The sequence below is a fragment of the Dermacentor variabilis genome, chromosome 7 (assembly GCF_050947875.1).
Source record: "Dermacentor variabilis isolate Ectoservices chromosome 7, ASM5094787v1, whole genome shotgun sequence".
NCBI classification, from domain to species: domain Eukaryota; kingdom Metazoa; phylum Arthropoda; class Arachnida; order Ixodida; family Ixodidae; genus Dermacentor; species Dermacentor variabilis.
Window position 1 is genome coordinate 48,211,392 of NC_134574.1, and position 13,690 is coordinate 48,225,081.

General features: G+C 45.6%; 1 protein-coding gene across 2 annotated transcripts in view; it reads left to right on the top strand.

The window, feature by feature from the left end:
• Positions 1 to 13,690, top strand: part of LOC142589028 (uncharacterized) — a 28,785-nt gene that overhangs the window by 1,101 nt on the left and 13,994 nt on the right. The window lies entirely within an intron of this gene.

Sequence of the window (13,690 nt, forward strand, 5' to 3'; positions counted from 1 at the left end):
ACTCCGTATGTGTCACTCAGTTTTTGCTGGTCTCCAACTTGGGTAACTGGGTGAGGGACTGTAGGTGTTCGCCGTTCTTCAATGAACTTCTGTTATGCCAAGTTAGGTCGCTAAGTATTTCCCACTGGCAACGTGCCGCTCAAGAGTTACCTTTAACATGTCTTCAACTCTTTAAGTTCTCTTCAAGGGTTACTCAAGGATAGCAACCGTACGCATCAGGAGGCTGCGCCACGTTTGCATTTGGTATGAGTCGCTTTTAAATGAACGCCTTTTGCTCCACTGCTGCAGCGAGCTTCGACATAAATGCACTAAATGCCGCTCTTCAAAAACCGCTCGCAACTTGTTTCACTGCATGTGCGTCCCTGAGTGTGCATATAAGCAAGAGAACAATTCCCACAGGGCCCAGAAAGAAGTCCGAGAGAAGATCCCGGAGGCTAAATTACCTGTTTGTTAGTGCTCGCACGCCATGGCGCGAGATGCACTTAGGAGGCAACGCGCAGACTCCGTGTTGATAGGGCGAACCAAGTGTTCTCGGGGAAGCGCTTTGATTTAAATTGAATGGAAGCATCAACAGGTCAACAGTAGAGATAAACAAGAGACGTATAGAGTATTGGTGGGAAAAAAGTCGGGAAAAGAGTGATACGACCGGATCCTTTGCAGGCGTACGTAGCGGTTCATGACAGGTAGAGAATTTTTGAATAATAGAAACGAGATCTAGGAAGTGTACAAAAATATTGTTCACTAGGGCCGACAATTCAGAATTCCGGGACGTTCAGCAGCGGGCCTTGCATGTGCATTGTTTCAATGTAAATAGGACGATTGCAATACTCCATAATAAGAAATTTGAGTGCACGTGTTTGCGTTTTTTATTTTGCGATATGTTAAGGTAAATAATTTGATACCGAAATCACCGCATCTACTGACAGGGGGCCCTTGCCCTCAGCGCCTTCGCAGATGAAAGGGAAGTATGGGAATGCTTGCGTGATAAGCGACATCGGCGCCAGCTGTGCAACAAGACAACGACGAAGGCGCAAGCAGTGACACGAGCTCCTTTGGCCAGTTACGTTGAAGGACGCCGGCGCTCACCCTTAAAACGGGCACCCAGAAGCTGCGCTGTAAAATGCTAGCATGAAAAGCATGTCGAGCACACTGAATAACTCAAGCAGTCTACGCGACTATTTGTAACTGCTCTGTTTCAAATAGATGCCAATAAATAATCATCATCACACAGTGAAAGAGGCATCGGACTGCAATGCACTTTTCATATATGACTCGTTTCAATAGTGGCAATTCGTTGTGTCGCTTTATTGATTCGATGTTAATACATTACCGTCGACAATCCTCTGCGATTGGCTGCTGCCACAATTTTAAAGCGAAGCTCTCTTTGCCTCTTCTTTCGACTTTTTGGGTGCTACTGCGGCTGCTGCTGTGGTCGTGCTCGCGCGCGCAGCTTGGTTTCTTGCAACACCACCAAATGGCGCTCGTCTCCACACATCCCGGCTGGCACCAGAGATCCAATGTTTCATAGTCTGTGCTTATGGCACGCCTGTGTTTTCTTTCCCATGAGACAAAACTGCATGTGGTGGATTGTACAAGTAGCGTGCGGGGCTATGGTAGTGCTAACATTACAATCGACCATAGCCTAAAGATAATGCAGGAATCAGGTGTCTCGACGCCGTGCGGCTCACATATGCAGAATTATCACCCAAACAAGCCCCAACAAAATCCCTGAAAGTGTACACACAGGGTCGAGGACACTAAGGCCCGAAATAAGCGTCGCACAGAACAGGAGCGGCTTCGCTACGCAGCGAAACGTGATGCAGAACGTTGCTGTCACGGTGCGATTTGCCATGTGAGGCAATAATGATGCTCAATTCTCGCACAGAAGATGAACAATGACGCATAAAAACGCCTAAAAACGCGTCTTCTTGTGTGTTTTGAGGACTGCGCAGACAAACAGCAGTGGCGCACCGAGGGTTACGTTTAACTTCACACCTGTTGAGAGATTAGTATTGATGCACCACTAAATTTGGGATGCCTCTGTAGTACTCGTATAATTCAACTGGCTGACTGTGGAAGTGCCGTCAGACTGCTGTCTTAGCTTCACCGTTACACATGAATCCCTGTCCTGCCAGGAACTCCTTCAGCGAGGCACCTTTTTTCATACGTGGGCTGCATTTCCCTGGGGATTTCGATGGGCATCCATCCGTTGCTCCATAGAAAACGAATCACACTTCGTTGGTAGCACGCCGTGGATGGGTGATGCACATTCATCATCTTCAACAACTGGCAGCAGGGCTGTGCGGCTGAGCTACTGGCAGATAAGGCTGGGCGGGTCCAAGAAAGGTCCACGACTGGGAGTGGATGTGTTGACATCGCATTTACAGCCGTAATTTGGTTAAAACTAGGAGCAAGGCCTTTTTCGTACGCTATGGTATATAGCCACCATATTTATTATCCTGTTGATTCATGACTAGTTAAGCCCACTTATCTGAGAGCGCTGGTAGTTCTACTTGAAGATCGCTTGCTCGTAATAGCCATTCCTCAGTCGGTCTCTATGTCTTCAAGGTGGAGGCCTCTGGTGTAGGCTAGCCACTACAAGATACATATTTTTGTATGTTCTCGAAAACGGCGCCGCAATCATACCAACCTCCTGAAATGGTTGGCATTGAGGTTTAATAGTTTGTAGCAATCCTACAAGGCCTTCTCGGAGATGTCTTTTGTTACTGACTTCCTCGGATGGCTTGGCTAAAGGGGCGCCGTCCGCTGTGCGATGACAGCAATAATAATTTTCTTGCCTTCACAAATACTACCAGAGAAACCCACGGGCTGTTCGCATGCTTGATGTATTTGTTGCGCAGCTTTTGCCTACTTCTTCCATTTTGAATGTTTCCATTTCGTGTCGAAACTCAGCACAAATTTTTACGGGCTGGTGCAGTGCATTCCTTTATCACCAAGCGTTTAGCAAGTCACTCTCCGCAAAAATTGTTCATGGAAAGCCGCCATAGGCTCGCAAATAGGGACTAGAGAACTTTTGCTCCTCTCACCTGGGAAGACCTACATTAACGTCGAATCTAAAAAGAATCAGAGCAGACAAGCGGCACTGCTGGATGCCGCCGTTTCTTCTCCGTGGATTATGGAAACGACTTCGTTGATTTGTGTATATTTGTGGGTGGTGTTTGTTACCTTGTGCTTTGCTTCAACCCCATATTATTGCGCCATTCACTGTCCCACATAGAGTTCACGCACGCTCAACAAATGCTGACCACCGCATTCGATGACAACATCCACAACTGCTTCGCACTGCAGAAATGTCGATGCCGCTACGTGGCGAAACTGTGACTTTGTTTTCTGTTATATTCATGACGTGGTTACTGGGAGTCTTCAGCGGAAGTACAGCTTTCTTCACGGACAACGTTACCGACATAGAGTTCAGTTGAATACCTGCGCCCTATTGGCTTAGAAATTCGTTGGCGGGTAATACGTTGCGTAAGAAATTCTGCAAAATTAGGAAGCCCGAACGGTATTTATAGCTATGAACTTCCGATCTCTGTGCAGGTGCCCCCCGCCAATTGTACGATGTCGAAAGTTTGATTCTATTGCCGTTCAATGCTTTTTTTACTTTATTCAATTTGATAGCGAACAGTTCGGTGATGATAAATAGCGTTTTCTTCGCATCGAGTCTTCTGAACGCCACATGTGTTTGCTGTGTATTCGTGATTCTTCTTGAGACGTCTCCTCAGGAGGAGTATCTTGACCAGTTTGACGAATCACCCTCAGTTACTGCTGCCAATGTGCCTTACAGTGGACAGTGGTCTGCCACTCAGTTCGACCAAACTATTGGTGGCAATAGGAAAAATGCACTGACCAAGAGAAGGCGAATGCGAGATTTGTAGGGGTGCGCAATTATTTGCTGCAAGGTAATCGCCGATTCTCCCTGACTTTCGTCTTTGTCGTTACGAAACGGCGAATTATTGTAATCCTTTTGATGATAAGAAATTCGGCAGCAGACGTGGCTTGCTTCAACACAGTTATTGCAAAGCTCTCGATTTTCAGGGGCGCGTATATCTTGCGACGTTGTGCGGAGTGGCGGCAGGATTGGCGGCCCTGATTTATCATGGCTGGTGGTCGTATTGGGGGGGGGGGGGGTGGCGCTACCGGGCCATGACGTGGGCGCGGATGTGCAATTTCAGGGCTGGATGGCAGCATATAGGTTATCGTTTCGAGTTGAAGCTGAAGTCGTCACGGCTACAGTTCTTGAACACCTTGATACTGCTGCTTTTTTTTGGGGGGGGAGCGGTGTCATAAATTGATGCAACTGGAACTTTTATCCTCGGAACATCTTTTTAATCACGTCGCACACATTTGCTTAAATCATCTCTCGCAAGTCCTCCTAGACAGAGTGCTTAACTTTGGCTGAATCTAACGTCTAGCAGGAGTTATTATTTCTAGTGCAAATTTCAGCGTCTTCTCATTTATCGAAGCCTTCGACGGACATAATGGCATGCAATAGTCCGGTGGTGATTTAGTGCTCAGCATCTGGCATGAGGGCACAAAGTTTTTCTTCTCTAACACATCCTTGTCGGAGTGGTGAAAAAAAAACTGGTTCAATATTCCTTAAAAACAGTGATGATATGGTTAAGACAACTACAATCAGATGTACAAGGATCTTCGGGAGCTTTGAATCTGAGTTTGAAGTTTATTGTTTACAAACTTGTAGAAATTACGGATGAAATAAGCTATACAAGAAGAGGCCCCTCAGTGTAAACACTCCATAACGGACCTCTTCAGGCAACGTTCGCAGACATACGCAGAAAGCTGCTCTGAAAATTTTCCGGATTGTCAAAGGGCACTCCTGATTTTAAAGCCGTGTGATCTCAGTATTTTCGAAGAAGTATAGAGTACGAAATTTCTATCATCACTTCAAGTTGTGGAAAGTTGCTACCCTTTTCTAATATCTGGAGTCAGCTCTTGGGACCGGATGATAATGGTGTACAGAAAATTGTTAGCTGTCTGGGTAGTTGTTATACGATAGATGAAAGAGATACTGCGTCTCTTATTGCATTGTTTGATTTTTCTATACCTTACAGATGCTGTCAAGTAGTGCTCCTTGCTTCTGGAACAATTATTGTAGCCTGAAACTAGCTAGCTCTCCCCGTCGCGAGCGACATTGGCGCTCCCTTCACGTTTAGAGTTTGGCCCAGGGCTTCGCTGGCATTTAGGGAACATGAACGAAGCACCTTCAACGGTGACAGTGAAGAAGAGAACTGTGCCAAAATGTGGGTTAATAATCAAAGGGGGTAATTTGCTAAGGCAAAAAATTTTTACCCTAGGAATGTAGCCGGTGTGAATCAGTGCACTTACCTTACGAGTCTTATGAGAGCGAGTCTTAAGAAAGCTCGGATAAGATGACAAAACAAGGTAGAAGCCCGCCTAAACAGATAGCATGTTTACACGTCACGCGTCTGTAGGCGATGCTATGTTTTTCTGGTAAAACCCCACACACGTCTGTTGGAGAAATGAAAACATTCTGATGAAACGGCCATCGCTATTGTGAGCAACACCATACCGCATGTAATCCATTTCAAACTACATTATAGCTGAGCAGGGCCTTAGGGTAGCCGGAGAATTCTCAAGCCATAAGCTAAGGTTCGTGAGGGTCGCTATAACCCATTATTACGCTGTAAAATACAAAAAACGAGAATTTGTGTTTTAGTATCCCAATATTACTTCGAACTGAATTGTTGCTTCATTTAGCAGTGTGTGGTTAATTTTTTATTTTTTTCGCATACATTTTCTTTTTTCATTGTTGGTCAGGGTTTAAGTGTTTGTCAGGCTCCTTAAGGAGTGCTATGATTAGGAATCGAAAGCAAACGAACTATTAATTGCGTGGGCTGCGTACAATCTTTAACAAAAACGGCGTGTTCCCCTTGATGCGCATCTGCCTTGATGTGTATAATAGTGTGTGTTGTGCGTTTCTATGCACGTAATGTAGCAAAGTTCTGAGGAATGCGCTACTTGTAGACCTTCTTGCTGCACCAAGCCCACGGCCTAATGACTCAACGTAATTGAAGTATCACTAAATAAACCTAACCCTATTTATATTCCTAAATATCGTAAATGTAAATTTTTAGTAGGTTGCTCAATAAATGACAATTGAAAATAGGAGGATATTGTTACGAGCCACCTACACCGACTAACCAAGAAGACGACGATGGCGGGGACATTGAGCGTGTTCAGCCATCTTGGCCATGCCTGTAAATAGTATCTGCTTTTAATCGTGCTTCGCTTTCTTGCATTTGACGTTCCGTCACCACGGCTACGTGGCTGCACTTCACAGTTGCAGGAGTACACCTATAATTTTCTTTACAAGTCTGGCCGGATGCACCAAGATGCCGAGTGTTTATCACGCTACCCAATGAAGCTTGCCAACACCGCCGAGCCTTATACTGGCGACTTCGCTATGGCTGTTTCAGATCTGGCCAACTTAAACAGAAAAGCGACGACACGTTACTATGTGTAATAGGCTGCCTCCCGCCCGGCCCGTCGCTGCGTCTGTTTCAGCTTTATGACCATATTATTTACCGTCCTGGTACCACTCCCTACGGTCCGGAGCTTCTGCTTGTTCTCCCCATGCAACTTCGTGCTACTGTTCTCAACGAACTCCACAATGGCCCAGCTGCTGGCCATCACGCAGTATCCCGCACATACGACCGCGTGCGGCGCCGGTTTTTCCGGCCTGGTCTGTAGCGATCTGTTCGACGCTACGTTGCTGCGTGTGACCATTGCCAGCGACGTAAACAGCCCTCGACGTCACCTGAAGGCTTTCTACAGCCCGCTCACATACACAAGGAGCCGTTATACCGCATCGGTCTCGAACTGCTCGGCCGATTCCCTACGTCTGCATCAAAGAACAAGTGGGTAGCAGCTGCGACCAACTATGCTACGCGGTATGCCATCAAGCGAACTTTGCCGATTAGTGGCGCCAATGACGTTGCCGGTTTCCTACTTCGTGACGTTATCCTTCACCATGGTACTCCTAGGTAATAACTCACTGAGCGAGGAGGCTACCTCCTCTAGAAAGTAGTGAATGACCTCCTTTGTTGCTTTTCTGTGGAGCGGAAGCACATTGCTGCATACCAGCCACAGACCAACGGGTTCACCGAGAGGCTGAACCGCTTCTTAATCCATATGCTGGCCATGCACTTGCCTGATGATGATCGTGAGTGAGACAACGCTATACCGTATTTCATGTTCGCGCAGAACACATCCCGTCATGACACTGCACGTTTTTTTCAATATTGTCTACTGTTTACCCAAAACCCAGCCTCGTATATCTGCACGCTGATACCTGCTGTCACACAAGAAGAAGAGAATATTCCTGCTATGCTGGCACGCGAACCCATCTGGTACGTCACAGCGCTCATGAGCGACTATCCAGCTCGCAATAATTTCAAAAGCACCGTTCTGACCACAGCCACCGAAACCTCTGTTTTACTCCGGGATTTTTTATACTTCTCTGGACTCCATATTGTCGTCCATGTCTTTCCGAAAAGCATTTGTCGCGTTACAGCGGACGTTACAATGATTTACGGTAACTTAGTGACATTAATTATCAGATTGTGCCACTGGATAGCTTTCCACCATCGACCCTGCAAAGAGAAAGCTTTTAATATAAAGGAAACACACAGAAATTGTCTGAATAAAGGGAAAATGAGACATCCACCCGTTTTGTAGCAATTGCTACAAAGGAAACCCATACGGGTTCCTCGAAAGAAAAGCCTCATAGTTCAAGAAAAATTCGTCCTGGTCCGGGACTCGAACCCGGGACCACCGCCTTTCCGGGGCAGCCGCTCTACCATCTGAGCTAACCAGGCGGCTAGCAGATGGTAGGGCGAAGTCGAATTTGTCGACAACACGAAGCAAAGGCAAGAGTTTGACGCAGTAGTTCTGCGGAAACCCGCAAGGGTTTCCGCAGAAGCTCAGATGGTAGAGATGGTAGAGATTAGCTCAGATGGTAGAGCGGCTGCCCCGGAAAGGCGGTGGTCCCGGGTTCGAGTCCCGGACCAGGACGAATTTTTCTTCAACTATGAGGCTTTTCTTTCGAGGAACCCGTATGGGTTTCCTTTGTAGCAATTGCTACAAAACGGGTGGATGTCTCATTTTCCCTTTATTCAAGTTAGCTCAGATGGTAGAGCGGCTGCCCCGGAAAGGGGGTGGTCCCGGGTTCGAGTCCCGGACCAGGACGAATTTTTCTTCAACTATGAGGCTTTTCTTTCGAGGAACCCGTATGGGTTTCCTTTGTAGCAATTGCTACAAAACGGGTGGATGTCTCATTTTCCCTTTATTCAAGTTAGCTCAGATGGTAGAGCGGCTGCCCCGGAAAGGCGGTGGTCCCGGGTTCGAGTCCCGGACCAGGACGAATTTTTCTTCAACTATGAGGCTTTTCTTTCGAGGAACCCGTATGGGTTTCCTTTGTAGCAATTGCTACAAAACGGGTGGATGACTCATTTTCCCTTTATTCATTGCTTCTCTCCACCTTGCGGGTTTCCGCAGAACTACTACGTCAAACAGAAATTGTCTACACCGTAAAATAAGTTTTCCGTGTATGCCCTATGACAGAAGGCTGTTAAAAAACAGAAGTTTTCGATTCTCCTTGATCTCTAGCCTATAAATGGAGTCAAAACTAAAATATAACCGTTTTAAATAATTGTTATTGCGTAAAAAACTGTAAAATATAATTTTAGAGTTTCTTTCTCTTCATACACGCCATTTTTGCATATACTACGCGTGACGCGCTGTTTGCGGTATTGGTTTGGTGTCCCGTGCCATAATCAAGATGGCTGCTCTTCGAGTCAGCACATGTCGGCACTGCTCCGTTTCTTCTTTCGAAAATCGTGAGAGGTGAGTCGTTTTCTTTTGAAGTAAATTACAAACACTGCACGACTTCTTCTTTCACCCAATGTTGTCTGCTTGTTTGTGACACAGAACAGGACTACAATGTTGCGCGCAAAGAAAATTCAGGCGGGACGTGAAAACATTTAGCAACTACACGTTGCCATATTTCAGCGTACGTTGCTCTTTGTGAGGTAACGTTGAATTTCGGTATTAAATTTAGCTTTCGTTTTTTGCTATAGCATACGTAAGGGCTGACCGGTGGGCTTGAGAAATATATTACTGTCTATTCTTGCCTTTTCGGAATGTAGTTGTTTTTGCTGTGGCGGCGAGAGCGAAAAAAATTGCATGTGTGAGTTCTCAGCAAAGCTCACTTAGTGACGTTAGCTCTTAACTACGATCAAGTGTTTAGTTTGTTGAAGTGATCGGAAAGCGTGACTTTTCTTTTCTGTTGTTTAATATTTGAATTGTTTTGATGCTGGCATATGCAACCCGTTGCATATGAGAGCACACGGTATCCAGTATTGGTGTTGTTGCTTTGTTAGCAGCGGTTCGAGTGTTTTAGTGCGTTACCATCGGGAAATAGTTTTGCCTGGACACCAGCTAAGTCGCTTCAGTTTTTTAAATAGTTAGCGGGAACACTGGACTGTCTGGCTGTTTGTCTGGTGTACTGTTTGCGCATTTTAAAAGCACAGCGCGGAAAGTGCTAGTACCCGTGCCGCGAAGATATGCAGTCATCACTCTCGGGGCCCCAAATGAATCGCACCCATGTCGTCTGCTAACATCCCTTCCTGACTCTGACAAATAATAATTATATGGATGAACGAAGGACTGCGAAAAATCAGAAACAAGTGGTAAAAAATTTGCATCAATTAAACTGCAGCAACACATCTAGTAAAAAAGTGAATAGTCAGCGTGTGTCATTGTTTCGCGTAACTAATACCATACAGTTTACGAAGTGTGGCCACCACTTCAAATAATGAGGACTATATCCTACCTTTCGCTATTCTGCTAGATATCGTTATGAAAATATCTGACGCGTGATTTGTTTTGTGACTGCGCATGCCGCGACCGGGCGCAAGAGGAACTGACGGAGGCAGCGCGGCAGGGAGGGGGGGGCGATTTAGAGTCCGCGAACAAGTGGGTACTTTGCGGGCGCGACCACGCCTCGTATCTTGCGTTCCTCTTGCGTTGAACCGACAGATCGCACGAAGGTCACTTCGTTCGCTTCTGCTGCTGCGCCTGCGCACGCCAGCGTGTTCACAGCAAATGTACGCGCTCATCGACTGTGATGTGGTCGTGTTTGCTTGTGCCTGCTGACACCATGCTTGTAAAGTCAGCGAGCGAATGTTCCCAACTTTATACTGCCGATAAAACTAGTATCTTTTTATGGTTGTCTGCTAATTTGCTATCGCAATCGATGCTTCGCTTTAGGGCGAAAGTGCGACTTCTTTTTTAGTTTGAGAAATAAAAAGAAAGCACACGGAGCAATTCGGCCTATTGATATGAATTAAATCAAGAAGTGGACTTGAGCAACAGATTTCAATGTTGAAGTTGATAATGAAAACGATTCACTGAGCAGCTTCATAAGTATTCTATGTGAGGCATACATACAAATTCCAAAATTAAGGTCAAGAAGTAATCAACTCGTTGCATCCCTTCTCTACTGATCGGCTTCAATTCCGCAATTTCAACATGTGCCCTCAAGTGAATAGTAAGATTTCTTCAAGGAGTTATAAAACAGGAGCTCATGAGACAATCTGCATATTTCTTTTTTATATCACTTTCTAACTGGATGTATGGTTTACAAAATGTTTCAACATAGTTGCAAAAACGGTATGGTAATATTATCATGAATAGGTGACACGCAGAAAAACCACCAACAGAACGACCAAGATAGTGGGAGGGTGACAACTACACTTGTAGCTGAACCTGTGGAGACCAGCCTGAGGTAGTTTTCTTTCATCGTCTTCATCGACTGTTGCGCCTTTAAAATGAAGCAATAATAATTCTGAATGTGTCGCCTTTCGCATGCTTAACTGTGCTTAAAACAGGAAACCAGAGACACCTCGATTGCCCTGAGGTTCACACATCCTCTAGCTTAGTGCATATTGGCAATAATGAAATGAAGCTTATCATTGCAATTCCCTGTAAATGCTTCTACATTTTTTCAAGCAAACAGCGACCACAAACATTGAGTTGAGTGTGCGTGGTGCGTGTGTGTGTGTTGCGTACGCTATTCGTGCTTGTGTATGTTTTGTACGTGTTGTGTGAGTGCGTGCGGTGTGAGTGTGTGGGTGGGGGAAGGGCGTGTACATTTTCTCCCATGGTGAGTGCTTTTTGCTTCAAAGTGTGTACGGTGCCATGGGCTGGCCACGTACTAATATTCTGCAGTTACCTCAAACAAAATAGTCGTCTGGATGGAATAAACATTATTTGGAAATCGCCTCCCAGATAGTACTGACATACGCGCACACTGCAGGGATTTGTTCACCACTCTTCCCCCAAAAAAGTATTGTAGTAAGGCGCTTCACTGAGCTTTGTACAATCATGCTACTGCGATATGTATATTAAAACACCCCTGTTTTTTTCTTCAGGTCAGTCGCAGCATGACGCCCTGAGAAAGAAATCAAGGTGCAGCGGCCAAGCAAGCAGCACGGCCTTGCACCAAAAGTTGTCTGCATGATCAGATGCCTCCATAACCAAGACTGACTTTTAAATCAAAAGTTTCAACAACGTAATGCCGAAGCCGGGTTGAGTTTTTTTTCAGCAGCATTATGAGTCCCTATAACGTAAAACTATTCCAACATGTTTTTATTCCTCTCTCCTGAAGTCAAATTTGCGTAACCGCCAACGCAACCATCGGGTTGCGACAACCCGCAGGGTTGTTCTGAACAGACCGATGAAACGCTCTCCACGTTACTAGGAGGTCCCTTTTGTTTGCTTGAAAAACGAATATAATTGCCTACACTGAGCGGCTTGTCTTTTCTAATGGGCTGACAAGATGCGACGAGCACGCTTAAGGGGAGAGGAATTCGATGGGACGGAGTCACTGCACTGAAAATTAATAACGGCATGAAGAGGGTGGCACCGGCGTCTTTGACTGGTCCGCTTTCCCCTACTTAACTTGCGGTGGCTGGTAGAAAATTGGGGCGGCATGCAACGGAACGTTAAGAATGCCGCTAAAACGGATCATCAGCAAAGAGTTGGCAGAGAGAGGGCGTAAAGGTGCCGAAAGGGCTCGAAACCGTTACACAGCCTCGCTAAAAGTATTGTTATACGCAAATAATCCCACGCTCTCCGGCAGGTGCGAGCTGCTAGTGCCTGAGCGATCGGCGGCAGCCATCTTTTATTCCTTTCGGAATGGGGCAGCCTGCGGCTATTCAGATGAAAATTGAGTTTTGTTCGGCATATTAATGCATCTTTAACGCGTACACGCCACTTTGACGCGGTGAGTTCTCGTGGTTTTGTGAAGTCGCGTGACAGGCAGGTGAATTGGGTGAAACCTGAAAACTTTTGACCAATAGCCGGGGGCTAATGGTAAAAGGCGTCGAATCAGAAATAACTATTTTTTTTCTTTTGTTCGGTCAAATCATGTATAATCAGTGCGTGCGCATCATATAAGATAGGGAGCTCTCGCGGTTTTCGTGACGTCGCGTGAAAAACAGCTGCAGTGGGGGTGGTCCAAAAAGTTTTCGACCAATCGTGGAAGGCTGATTGCACAATTGGAATAGAAATGTTTGGAATAGTTCTACGTTATACCACCCGTTTTATATATAAGTTTTCTATATATATTTTTTATATATGGTTTTCTTGTGCTGTTGTAAGAAGTTCGCTCTTTTGTTTTCATGTGGCCTATTTTGCCGTCAGTTTTTCTTGCTTTTAAATAAAACACTTTTCCATTTTTGTACGGAACAAACTTTAGCTTGGCTCTTCTTGTAGGATCCCTTACCGCAGTGTTGGTGGTGCCACCTGCACTTTGTCACACGTTACTCCATGAAATATCTGGTTCCTTGTTTTATATATAAAAAAACACTTTTCGCGGTGGCTAAGCAGCTATTATGTTGCGCTGTTAAGCACGAGGTCCTGGGGTAGAATGCCGGCCGCGGCGGCCCCACTTCGATCGGGGCGCAAGGCAAAAACCCCTTTCTACCATGCAATAGGGGCACGTTAAAGATCTCCTGGTGATGAAAATGAATCGGGAGTCTCTCACTACGGCGTGGCTCATAATAAAATCGTGGTTTTCGCACGTACCACACCAGAATTCGTTCATGAAAAAACAAGCGTTAGAGCGAAATTAGATGAAACATTTTTCAGGTGAGGGCAGTTATGGTATTTTGCGACTTAGCTGCGATGGTGTAATCAATATCTGTCTTTACAGAACATTTCCTTTGTACATCAAATGCATTCGAGTCTCTCAGCATTTTGAAATTAGGCACATCTCTTCGATGTGCACTTCACAATATCTGCACACTGCGACGTAATGCACGCCTACCATGATGCCTCATACACACTGCGCACCCATCTTGATGCTGTTGTCTATCGCAAATTTGTGCATGAGTACATGCCGGCACAAATTCAAAACAAACTTACAGGCAGCGTCTGGTGTGTTCTATAAGTTAGCCATCAGTGTCTAATAAATGCAAAGAAGTGCGTATTTATTTACTTCGCTTGCGTTGCTTCGAAAGGGTATGTACCTTTTCCTGTTCCTTCTCTACGTACGGGCGTTATCCATCGCAATCGAAAGTTTATCTATAGTGAGGAAAATTTACTTTGAAGCTGTTATAACATCTGG